This window comes from Emys orbicularis, chromosome 1 (genome assembly GCF_028017835.1).
Source record: "Emys orbicularis isolate rEmyOrb1 chromosome 1, rEmyOrb1.hap1, whole genome shotgun sequence".
Taxonomy (NCBI): domain Eukaryota; kingdom Metazoa; phylum Chordata; order Testudines; family Emydidae; genus Emys; species Emys orbicularis.
The window spans coordinates 103,195,593-103,207,841 of record NC_088683.1 but is presented as its reverse complement, the minus strand read 5'-3'; the positions used below and the strand labels follow the sequence as shown (position 1 = coordinate 103,207,841).

At 45.6% G+C, this 12,249-nt stretch overlaps 1 protein-coding gene across 1 annotated transcript in view; it reads left to right on the top strand.

Annotated features, from left to right (window-relative positions):
• Nucleotides 1-1,308: 1,308 nt before the first annotated feature.
• The window catches only part of RFX4 (regulatory factor X4), a 105,154-nt gene continuing 94,213 nt past the window's right edge, over nucleotides 1,309-12,249 (top strand). Inside the window, exon 1 of the mRNA XM_065422431.1 lies at nucleotides 1,309-1,390. The gene's annotated coding sequence lies outside the window, so the exon portion shown is untranslated. The remainder of the gene's footprint in view (nucleotides 1,391-12,249) is intronic.

Here is a 12,249-nt window from a genome sequence, read left to right as displayed (position 1 = left end):
GGCGCAGTAACGCGACCCTGTTCCTGGTCTACCTGTACTGGCGTCACGCTGTGCAACCTGAGCTGTTGAGTCTTTCTAAGTGACTTGCTTCGCCTCAGGTACCTAGGTGCAGCTGCTACCCTGCATCTTCGCCGCCTGTGTTAGCCCTCATTTTCAGGGTTCACGTTGGATCTGTCCACCTGGCATAATGCCCAAGGTGATATTTTGGACAAGCCTTCATCGCTGATGGCATCGCTCCAACGAGCAATCCCCTCCTTCAGTTGTTACACCTCCTCCACCACGATGAGGTTCAGGTGGGACTTGCGGGGGAGACCCCCTATTACAAGGGTTCATCAAGTCTGTTCCAATGTTGGACTCTCAGGCCATCAAGCCTTCACGGTTGAGCAGGAATGGACCAAAGGGCGAACTAGCGCTACGACCGACTGTCTGGCTAAGTGTTGAAGAAGAGAAGATTGTATTTAGGGTTGCCAGGCATTTGGTTTTCGACCGGAATGCCCGGTCGAAAAGGGACCCTGGCGGCTCCGGTCAGCATTGCTGACCGGGCCGCTAAAAGTCTGGTTGGCGGTGCAGAGGGGCTAAGGCAGGCTCCGCACGTCTTACGGAAGCGGTGACAGGTCCCTGCACCCCTAGGTGCAGGGGTTGCCAGGGAAGCCATGCGTGCTGCCCCCCCGACCCTGAAAGCCGGGTCCGCAGCTCCTATTGGCCGGGAACTGCGGCCGATGGGAGTTGCGGTGGCGGTGCCTGTGGGTGAGGGCCTCGCATGGAGCCTCCCTGGCCACCCCTGTGCCTAGGAGCCAGAGGACATGTCACTGCTTCTGGGAGCCGCCTCAGGTAAGCGCTGGACAGAGCCTGCCTTGCACCCCAAACCCCCTCCTGCATCCCTGCCCGAGCCCTGAGCCCCCTCCTGCACTTTGAACCCCTCGGCCCCAGCTATGAGCCCCTTCCCACACCCCAAACCTCACATCCCCAGCCCTACACCAGAGCCCTCGCCCCCCCCCAACCGCCTGCCCCAGCCCAGAGCCCCCTCCCACACTCCGAACCCCTCGGCTCCACACCCTAGCCCGGTGCCCCCTCCTGTACCCCAAACCCTTCATCCCTCCCCCCCCGAGTCCGCACCCCCTCCAGGCAACGGAGGAAGGGGGAATGGAGTGAATGGGGGCAGGGCAGGGCAGGGGTAGCGGGTGGGGTAAGGGTGTTCAGTTTTCTGCAGTCAGAAAGTTGGCAACCCTAATTGTAGATTTCAGATCATTTAAAAGATTTGTATTTACACAAAAGACAAAAAAGCAATTTTGTTATTTTGCAGAGAGCTGGATTGAAAGATGTCTCAATGAAAGTGAAAACAAACGGTATTCCAGTCACACCTCTCTGGGGAATGTTTCTAATGATGAAAGTAAGTAATTTTTCATTCAGTTTAAGTGTGGTTATGGGTATGCCCACGTGCAGAAGTTAACTTGTTAAAACATGCCATTGTAACATTGATGCTTATATTCAAAAACGATCTTTATTTCATCATGACATTGAATATATAAAGAAAAAAGTATATGCCTTACAATGAGGGTAGGTCTACAATGCAATCCAAGGGGTGATTGCAGCTCAGGTAGGAATGCCTCTGCTAACAGAGTTAAAAATAGGAGTGCAGACATGGGGTCACTGGCTTCAACAGGGTTAGCAATGCAAGTACATACTCTGGATTCTGGCATGTTTGTACAGCCCTTGCTAAAGCCTGGGCTACTGCATCTGTACCGCTATTTTTAGCAGTGCTATAAGCGCACCTTGGATCGCAGCATAGGCGTAGACTTCGTTGCACTGTGCTGTTTTTCAAGGCAATGATTTGGTAAATGAAGTGAACCATGTTGTACAACACCAAAAGGCAGTTACACTATACACAGGATTTAAAACTGTTAGTTATTATTTGTGTTGTGGTAGCAACTACGGACACCAGTCATGGACCAGGATCCCACTGTGCTAGGCGCTGTACAAACAATCTAAGTAATGTAAAATAGTGTATATTCAGGTTTCCAAATCCAGTCATTGTTGGAATGAAAGAGCGTTTCAGTTGTGTAGTCCAAAGAGCCAGGTTACTGTGATATCTGATAATTTTATACATGTTTTCATTGGAACGTTTGCTAGCCTCCCATTAAAAATGTATTGAAGAGGAAGTAGTGTTGTCTGGTTAGATCAGGATACTTGGAGTCAGGGCTTCAGTAGGGCTCTGCGTGGGCACAGGGGTCTGCCTGAATAGAATAGGTTGCAGGATTCAGGGCTCACTGTATAAAAAGTTATGACCTGTAAAATGCAACTGTCAGGATTAGATCAAGAGTAAAATCATCTGTTTTGTTTTTAACAGGTGACCACTAGACACTTGGAATGCAGACTAAAACAATAAACAGTGGCTTAATAAATCCATCCTAATGTATATCATGTGTTTAAAAATTAGACTCTCAGGTTACAATCACATGTTAAATATGCCCTTACCTATGCTACTAATACCTTAGGTTATTAAAGGGACAGTGTCAATTTTAAATCTAGTCAGAGGAAAAAATATTTTAATTATCTTCAGTTATAGCAATTTTAGTTGTTGCTTGTAACAGGTTTAAAAATCAGGCAGAAATTATTTTTAAGATGAGTTTCCCTTTAAAATACTTTCCTTTTTTTTTTTTTATTCAACATTTACTTTCCCCCATTTCGGTTTTTTCTTTTCATTTTACTCAACTTGGATAGAGAAAATAAACAATGTAAGTCATTTTCCAACTCTGCATTTTATGTGTTAGCCCATGCTACAATATATGTTTGCATTTCTTACTCTGCAGGAGATTGCTTAGGTCTAAACATAAACACTCTTAACTGAATTTTTTTTAAAAGCCATTTTTTTACTATGCTTTTAAAAACTAAGACAAACAATCCTCCCACCCCATATTTTGCATCCAATCTACCCGACTGTCCCTCCTCCTTTTTTTGTTTTTTGTTTTGTTTTTTGCATTAAGGGAGAGTTACTCCGAGGATGTCCAGTTGCTATGGTGTTGATGATATGACAGTACAATAATTCAGTGGTCCTTTCTATACAGAGACTCTGCTCGCCTCTGCTCAGGGGTCTAGGTGGGACAACCCCTCTACTTTAGAAATATGGGAAGAGAAGAATGATTGGAACCTCCTGACACTTGTTTGTGACCCTCAAATTGAGAACACATGCTGTAATTCACTGAAGCAAACTGATGAGTATAGTTAAGAACCACTCATTTGCCAGGTTTTATTTTAGAAATTAAGGAGTTTCTGTCATGAATCTGCCAGAATTATTTACAATAATTTGTTTGTCCAGGTTTTGTGTAGACAGAGGTAATTAATATCTTATAACATCAATTTCACACTGTGTGCTAAACCTGAATAAAGCCATCTTTCAAGTGACGCCTGACATGACTTAACTCCTAATAGCCGAAGAGTTCAACGCTGAGCAGTCATACTTTTCAGAATGCTCACGATGTCTGCAGACCCAATCCAAAGCCCATCAAAGTCAACGGAAAGACTCCCGTTGACTCTGAGCTTTTGGATCAGGCCCATAGTCCAAGCCAGTGGGAGTCTTTCTTTTAACTTTGAGCTTCGGATCAGGCCCTGTCTGATTAATGTCTTATAGTATGGGTAGCTCTGACTCCAGAGCTTTCTGTTCTGGATCTGCAAAGAGTATGTTGGTGCTGTGCAGGTTTGGGCTTGTTTGATTGGCTAGTCGTTCCACTGCAGGTGGAGTTAACTGATGTCGAGGTCACTTTGGGTAATGTTCTTTTGCTTTATGGCAAATATTAAACCTCCTCTAACTCCCAAGTGTCCCTTGAGCATCTAAAATGGCCACTACATTGGTGGGCCAAGGAAATTCCATCTGTGGTTTATCAGTGTATTGTAATGGGTCTTCTGAGAATCAGGATCAGGGAAAGAAGTGCCATATTTCAAGTGTCTCTGCACTGATTCCACTTCCCAATGCACCTTTAAATATATTAGGAGTGAAAGGAGTTTATATGACCATGTGTCAGTCTTTCATCTCTGGTAGCTTGTTGGACTGATGTGAAGTCATTGGCTCAGCATCCATACCTAATTGCAGGCTTTTCGCCTCAGCAGTTTTAGGGGTACTTATTGAGACCCTTGGGACTGATTTCTGAATCTCAGGACTTTCTGTGCTGCTATGCCTGCAGACCCCACAGAAGCCATGCCTGCAAAACCCCCAGCCATAAAAGTGACATTGACTCAATGCACCTAAATTAGCAGATATATTTTTCTGAAACATGTGTGGAAAGGAATTGCCATAACTAATCCAAGCTGAGGTCCCCATCTAATTCAGTATCCTGTCTTCAACAGTGTCTCATATCAGATATCCCAGAATACGTTTGCAAAAAACCACGAAGTGGGCAATTATGGAATAATCCCTCCTTGAGATTCTTCTTCCTAACTTCACATTAATTAGAGGTGGGGTTATGCCCTGAAGCAGAAGGGTTTATATCCCTTCCAAGATTCTCTCGCCCCCCCCATTTGAAGTGACTGGTGATGGGTTTTTGTCCATATAAATGTCTTATTGCCTTTTTTGAATTCTGATAGGTTCTTGACTTGAGTGATAATTGTGGCAGTGAGTTCTGTCAGCTGATTCTACTGTCACAGCCCCTGGTAAAGCTGCCCCTGCCAGAGAGACACCAGGTTGCTGTGTTGGGTCCACACACTGAGCAGTTGTGCTTTTAAGCTTCCTGTGTCTGAGCAGAGCCCAGGCACTGCCTCTGGCTTTGGTCTCTAGGCACACTCCTGGGGTGCAGATCCTTCATCCAGCACCCCCTTCTGAGAGCTGAACCTAGGCCCTGTGACTAGAGCCAGCTTGCCCAGGCTCTCCAGTAGCTTAAGTACACCCTTCCCAGAGCACCAACTTTGAGGGCACTTTGGCTTATGGTTTACCCCGTCAGGGACACAAAAGAGATGAAAGCACATAACACACAGACGGTGCAAAGGTTCCAAAACCTATTGCTCTTTACTTTGGATAGCAAAAGAACTATACAGATCCAGCCAAAACAATAAAATACTTATATGCTATTCCCTCCCTCACTTCCTGCCCCATCCTGGAGTATTCTCAGGGTCAGTGTCTTTGCAGGGTTCCCAGTTTCCCCTCTGGGATTTCATTCCTCCAGGTCAGGTGGCTCTATGATAAAGAGGAGAAGCCTGTCTTGAAGGAGTGGAGTCCTGGAAAGGGGACCTGGAACTCCAGAAAGACACTGACCCAAATCCTGAAGAACACTCCAGAGTGGAGAGGAAAATGAGGCAGGGAATGGCATATTGGTGTATCTTGTTTTTGTCTGGATCTGTACATGTATTGTGCTATCTCAAGTGAAAGAATGTTTGTTCTTGTGAGCACCCCTATTTGCCTTTCACTATGGTTTTCCCAGCCATTGTTTCCAAGGTTTTGCTTTCAGTGAGGCTTTGGGCAAAAGCTATAGAGTTCATTTCCCCCCCCACCCCATCTGCTCATAAAACCAATACCCCGTCCTAGACCACAGCCTGAGTAAATGGGCCTTTCCCTAGGGAGACATCCACAGCCATTCTCTTCCCCCCCCCCCCCCCCCCATCAATGCTGCTGTACTCCCATGCGTCTTTGTGGAGGACAGGGATGACTAGTACTAGTCAAACTGTGTAGCTGCAGATTGACCAGCCTCTCTGCCCCCCATTACCCTGTTTACCCTGCATTCAGGGCCTTTTCTGCCCATAGCTGGCACATAGAATTTGGCCTAGCATCAGTGTTCTAGGTTAATGCCTTATCAGCTTCCAGTTTTCTAACCCCTGCACTCCCTTTGTTCAAAAATTCTAGTAAAAGGGAATGACATCATCTCCTGTCAAGTAACTGAAATGAAATAACTTTTATTGTTCCCTCTGCTTTGTCATATTCTGCAGAACAGCAGGATTTTGGGATGGGATATTACAGTTTAGGGTTTTCTGAAGGTTTCAGATTTAATGTTCTGTGACAGAATTATAAAATCATAGAAATGTGGGGCTGGAAGGGACCTTGAAACATCAAGTCCATCCCCCAGTGTTGAGGCAGGAACAAGTAAACCTAGACCATCCCTGACAGGTGTTTGTCCAACCTGTTCTTAAAACCCTCCAATGATGAGGATTCCAGAACCTCCCTGAGAAGCCTATTCCAGTGCTTCATTAATCTTGTAGTCAGAAAGTTCTAACCTAAATTCCCCTTGCTGCAAATTAAATCCATTACTACTTATCCTAATTTTAGTGGACATGGAGAACAATTCATCACAGACCTTTTTATAACATTCCTTAACATATTTGGAAACTTATCAGGTCCCCCCCCACACCCAGTCTTCTTTTCTCAAGACTAAACATGCCAGTGTTTGGGTTTTTTTAACCTTTCCTCATGGATCAGGTTTTCTAAATCTTTTATCATTATGTTGCTCTCCTCTGGACTCTCCTATTTGTCCACAACTTTCATAAAGTGCATGCTATCCTATTTACTAGTGGTGTAAGGAAGATTACAATTAGACAGTCTCTAGGGCATTAAATGATAGTTGAAGGACTAATTCCATTTTACCGAATGTATAAATTTGTAGAGAACTCTCAGAGCATTCTCCTTTGCTGTGTGTATCTTCAAAGCCATTGGACATTAGAGTTCAGACAAAAGTTGCCTGATCTCATTGTCCTTACCCATAAAATGTTCCCAATGGCTTCCCTGGGTGTTTTGCCATAGGGTGGGATTTTCAGAAGCAAAAGTGACTTACCAGTCCAGCTTCCATTATAAGACAATGCTAGGGCTGATCAAAAGAATTCCCAGTGGAAAATTTTTGACAGAAAATTGGGTTTTAGGCTAAATGAAACTTTTTGCTGAAAGTATCTGCTTTCCTTGAATTTTTTTGTCAGAAAAATCAAAATTTTTACCAACAACAAACTTTTTCTGGGTTTGGGTTTCAATTTTTCAATGAAAAGTCTAAATTGTCCCCTGAAAATTTTGAGAAAAATTCACTTACATTTTTCCTGGGGGAGGAAAACTGTCCATTTTCCAACCATCTCTAGTCGATTAGACTTGTGCTCCTAAGTCACGTAGGTGCTTTGGAAACTCCCAGCCTGTACAAGGAACACAGGATCTGCCCTCGGGGCTGGATTCTCACCCATGGCTACATAACAGTGAGAGATGTGGTAACTACTTCCCTTCATCTAGATCAGTGGCTCTCAACCAGGAGTCTGGGGTCCCCTGAGGGACTGCGAGCAGGTTTCAGGGGGTCTGACAACCATGGCTGGCATTGGACTTGCTAGGGTCCAGAAAGCCAAAGTCCTGCCACGTGGGGCTGAAGCTTAAGCAGCTTAGCTTCACGGTGCGCCCTGTGGTGTGGGGCCCCAGGCAATTGTCCTCCTTGCTACCCCCTAACACTAGCTCTGGCTTTTATAAGCCAAAAAAAAAGAAGTTGTTCTGACACAGCTGGGCTGTGGAGTTTTTATAGCATATGGGGGGGGGCTCATAAAGAAAAAGGTTGAGAACCCCTGATCTAGCTCTTTTGAGCATTGGGTCCACCAATCCTAAGAACAGTCAGACCTAGTGAGGAAATTTGACAGGGGAGGGGCTGTTCATCTGACAACTGTGGAGCTGCTCGGCCTAATGCAGGGAGTTTTTGGGACCTAATTGTCCCAGTCTCTTCTTGGCTGACTGGGCCTTTCTGGCTGTGGCTATTGTGGGGCTGCCAGGTGTCTGTTTTTTTACTGGAATGCCTGATCAAAAAGGGACTCTGATGGCTCCGGTCAGCACCACAGACTGGACCGTTAAAAGTCCGGTCGGCGGTGCTGCGGGTCTAAGGCAGACTAGTCCCTACATGTCCTGGCACCGCGCTGCGCCCTGGAAGGGGCCAGCAGGTCTGGCTCATAGGCGGGGGGGCCACGGGGCTCCGCGCGCTGACTTGAGCACTGGCTCCACACTCCCATTGGCCAGGAATCACGCCTGTGCCCCAACCCTGAGCCCCCCTCAAACCTGGAGCTCCATCCTGCATCCCAAACCCCACATCCCTGTGCCAACCCCAGAGCCTGCACTCCCAGCTGGAGCCCTCATCCCCCCCTGCACTCCAACCCCTGTCCCAGCCTTGATCCCCCACCCACCCTCTGAACCCCTCCATCCCAGCCTGGAGCCTCCTCCTGTACTCCAAACTTCTCCGCCGCAGAGCACCCTCCTGCACCCCAAATCCCTCATTCCCCACACCAGAGCCCACACCCCCAGCTGGAGACTTCACCCCCTGCACCCCAACCCCCTGCCCCAGCCTGGAGCCCCCTCCTGCACCCTGAACCCCTCATTTCTGGCCCCAACCTGGAATCTGCACCCCCAGCCCAGAGCCTGTACCCTCTCCTACACCCCAACCCCCTGCCTCAGTCCAGAGCCCCTTCCCATACTCAGAACCCCTCAGCTACACCCCCCAGCCTGGAGCCTCCTCCTGCACCCCAAACCCCTTATCCCTGGCCCCACCCCGGAGCCTGCACCCCTAAGGCAGCCCGGTGAAAATGAGTGAGTGAGGGTGGGGAGAGCAAGCCACAGAGGAAAGGGGGAATAGAGTGAGCGGGGGTGGGGCCTTGGAGGAGGGGTGGGGCAAGAGTGTTCGGTTTTGTGTGAGTAGAAAGTTGGCAACCCCAGTCATTGAGTCCTTCACTTAGTTTCAGCGGGGGAGCACAGCCATCTTCCCTGCTCAGTTGTCCTGAAGGTATAATTCAGCTGATGTCGACGGGCAGCACCCTGACTGCTGGATATGTCACTGGGAGAGCCGACCCACTAGCTCAGCTCCTGGGGATGAGATGCTGTTTAAAGTGCTATGCAGCTGCCGTGTGCGCGCGCAAGTGTGTGCGTGCATACACACGAATGGTGCATTGGGATAGCCCTCAAGTCTTCAAGTGCTTTTCTGCAATTGCAGCCATAGAGGTACTGAGAACTCTGGTTTTGGAGGTACCTTGAGCCAGGACTTGTTCCCATTTCTATATTTCTTTTACAGAATACTTAGCATTCATTTAAATAACAGTAGTTTGTTTTAATGTAGGGCACTGTTCTGTGGTGAAGCAATAAAAGAATAAACACAAAAGTAAAGGAAAATGACACCCATTATTATCCCCTTGCTGTATGAATGGTTTCAGAACCTGACCTGAGGCAAGATTCAAACAGAACGTTCCATCTCCAATTTCATGTCAATTTTGCAAAACAGGAAAAAAAATATTGGCTGTATTTCTTTATGAAAAGAAGGCTAAATATAATGCATGGCTCTGCTATTCAATTAGCTAATGAGATCACAAGAGTATATTGTATATAGGAGAAGTAGGCAAATCTGTACGCAAAAAGGCATACGGGCATGTGTTTAATTTCATACCTAAAACTCATCTCCCCCATGACTCCTCATTCAGGTGCAATTATCCCTCCCCACCACACCAAAAAACCACCCCTTGAAAACACAAACAAAAACCAACCTACCCCTCAACCTCTCCTTCCATGAGACCGCCTTCTCCTCATCTCCATTTCAAAGCAGTGCTTAATTTGTGTCAGGGCTGACCCCCAGCACCTCTAGGCTTGGCAATTCATAGCCCTGGCACCTCTGGGGCTTGCTGCATCAGTTATGAAAGTAAACAATTGCTTGAGCCCCAGCACCTCTTTCATTATAAATTAAGCACTGCTTCCAAGTGTTAGAAAGGAATGAAAAAGAATTGCAGGATTCATATATATCAGTGTTCTGGAACCAGCAACAGCCCCTTCAGGTCTCTGTTTCTTGATTTTTACTATGATGTAACCAAAACCACACAATACCTTTTTAACCTTGCAAATCCCACTTGTTTATTTTACATCTCTAGATCACATGGATTATCATTGTAATTAATGGGCAGTGTTTTAAACAAGCACTTATCTGTGGCCGTGATGTTACAATTATGAATGATCACCTTTTGCTTTACAAAAATATCATCTCATTTTTCACCATCTTAGACACAACGTTCATGATAATTTCACTTAAATGAAAATAACTCAGTGAAACAGGTAGCTCTAGAGCTGATTGACAAAAAAATTATCCTTTGGAAAATCTGGGCTTTTTGCCCAACAAACAAACCAAAATGTGGTGGTGTGGTTTTTGTTTTTGTTTTGTTTTTTAATCAATGAAAAATATTTGCCCAAAACCAGACAAACTGAAAAATTTCAGTTTTGTGACAAAAAATGTGGATTTTTTTTTTTGAGGAAGCACTTTCATGAATATTTTAGATTTATTGAGAATCCAATTTTCAATTTAAAAAAAATTATTGTTGGAAACATTTTGAGTACCATTAAGCTCATTCCCTCACTGAGATATAAAGGAGGATTTAGTGTGTGGACTGCAAAGTCTGAAAGGAGGAACCCAGGAGCAGACAAACCTTAGGAGACGGTTTTACCTGGGGTTTGTGATCCTATAATTAATTTTGGTGTTAATAACATTAAGTGCCATGGAGGAATGATTTTGGACTATTCATAGTGTGCTTGCTATCAGATTGGTTAAAGCACCTGCTCATAGTTCTTTACATGAAAACACAGCAACTAAATGGATGGGGGTAGTGACTATACTGCTGTATAATTTAGATATTGGTAAGATATTGCATATAGTGTCACATGACATCCTAAGGGAAAATTAAATCAAGCTGGCATAGATGAAAAGATAATAAACATCTCAAAGCTAGCTCATTGAACAAAACAGACCGAATAAGTTTAGAAGTTGTAGTCTGTGGAGGGAACAGTGTCCACTGGGTTTCACAGGGTCTGATACTTATTCCCATTTTGTTTACCATCTTTGTTAATAAATTAGACAATAAAATAGAAAGTACTAAGTTAATGTATGACCTTACATCTGGGGAGAATAACCCTAAACATAACAGGAAGAGGAGGCTTAGGGACAAATTCTGGCCTCTTGTGCATGACTCCTGAAATAATAATTGAGGCCACCTTTATGCATCTGTTTATAGATTTTTGTCTTAAAAATCAGCAACATTGGAAATGACATTGGTGTGCAAAAAAGCTAAATAGTGCCATATTGTAGGGGGACTGGTAGTGACATCTGTACTTGGGTTGCCAAACACTTTCCATTATGAAAGATTCTTGTGATCTGTTCTCTGCAAACTCTCTCACCTCCATTGTTTTTTGCAGAACACTTTTAATGTTCAACAGGAGGGATGCCCTCCTCTGGCTACAGAAGTGCCTCTTCTTTGTCTCACAAAATTCTGTTTAGGTTTTGCTGAGATATAAACTGCTAAAAATGGCCATTTCCCTTATTTCATTCATTTTCCCTCAGGAAAGTTTTGGCAGCCTGCTGGAATAATAACACACACGCACACACAAAATTCTAAGGGTATGTCTATATTGAAATGCTACAGCTGCAGTGCTGCTATGTGCCACTGTGGTGTAGACATTTATTACAGCAATGGAAGGGTTCTTCAGTTGCTATAGTAAGTCCACCTTCCTGAGGGGCGGTAGCTAGCTTGACAGAAGAATTCTTCCATTGACCTAGTGGTATCTACATTGGGTTTAGGTTGATTTAATGACGTCGAATGGGATGTTGAAATTTCTTGCAGCCCTGAATAATGTAGGTCAGTGGTTCTCAAACTTTTCTTTTTGTGGACCACTTGAAAATTGCTGAGGTCTCCGTGGACCACGTAATGATCATTCCAAATGTTGTTTGTACTGTTAGCTAACTATCATAAAGCACTTTGGATAAAAGCACAATAGAAGAAAACCTTAGTAATAATTAACGTTTTTTTGTTCTACAAATAAAAGCACACAACTCATATTTTCATATCCGTAGTCTTACCTTTCTACTGCGATGGATGTGCCCTCTCCCCCACCATGGCAGCCCCCCAGCTGGGGCTGGGAAGGAGGGGGGGGGTGTCTCTCCCTGGCAGCCGCAGCCCTGGAGCTGGGGCTGGGAAGGAGGGGGGTCTCTCCCCGGCAGCCGCAGCCCTGGAGCTGGGGAAAGTCACCTCTTTCTCTGGCCGCCGCAGCCCTGCACATCTCAAATTCTCCCCCACCCCCTCTTCTCATCCCACTGCCCCCTCTCACCTACCCCCTATTCTCCCCAAGGCCCACCTCACCTTACATGTGCGTCTTCTCCAGGGTCCAGGCACCTAATTAGTGGAGCTATGCCTGCGCGGCTCCACTAATTAGGTGGGTGGTACTTCATTCTTTCATGAACCGCCGTCCAGGCGCGCACCTTAGAGGGAACTATCCGCGGACCACCTGAATGGAGCTTGCGG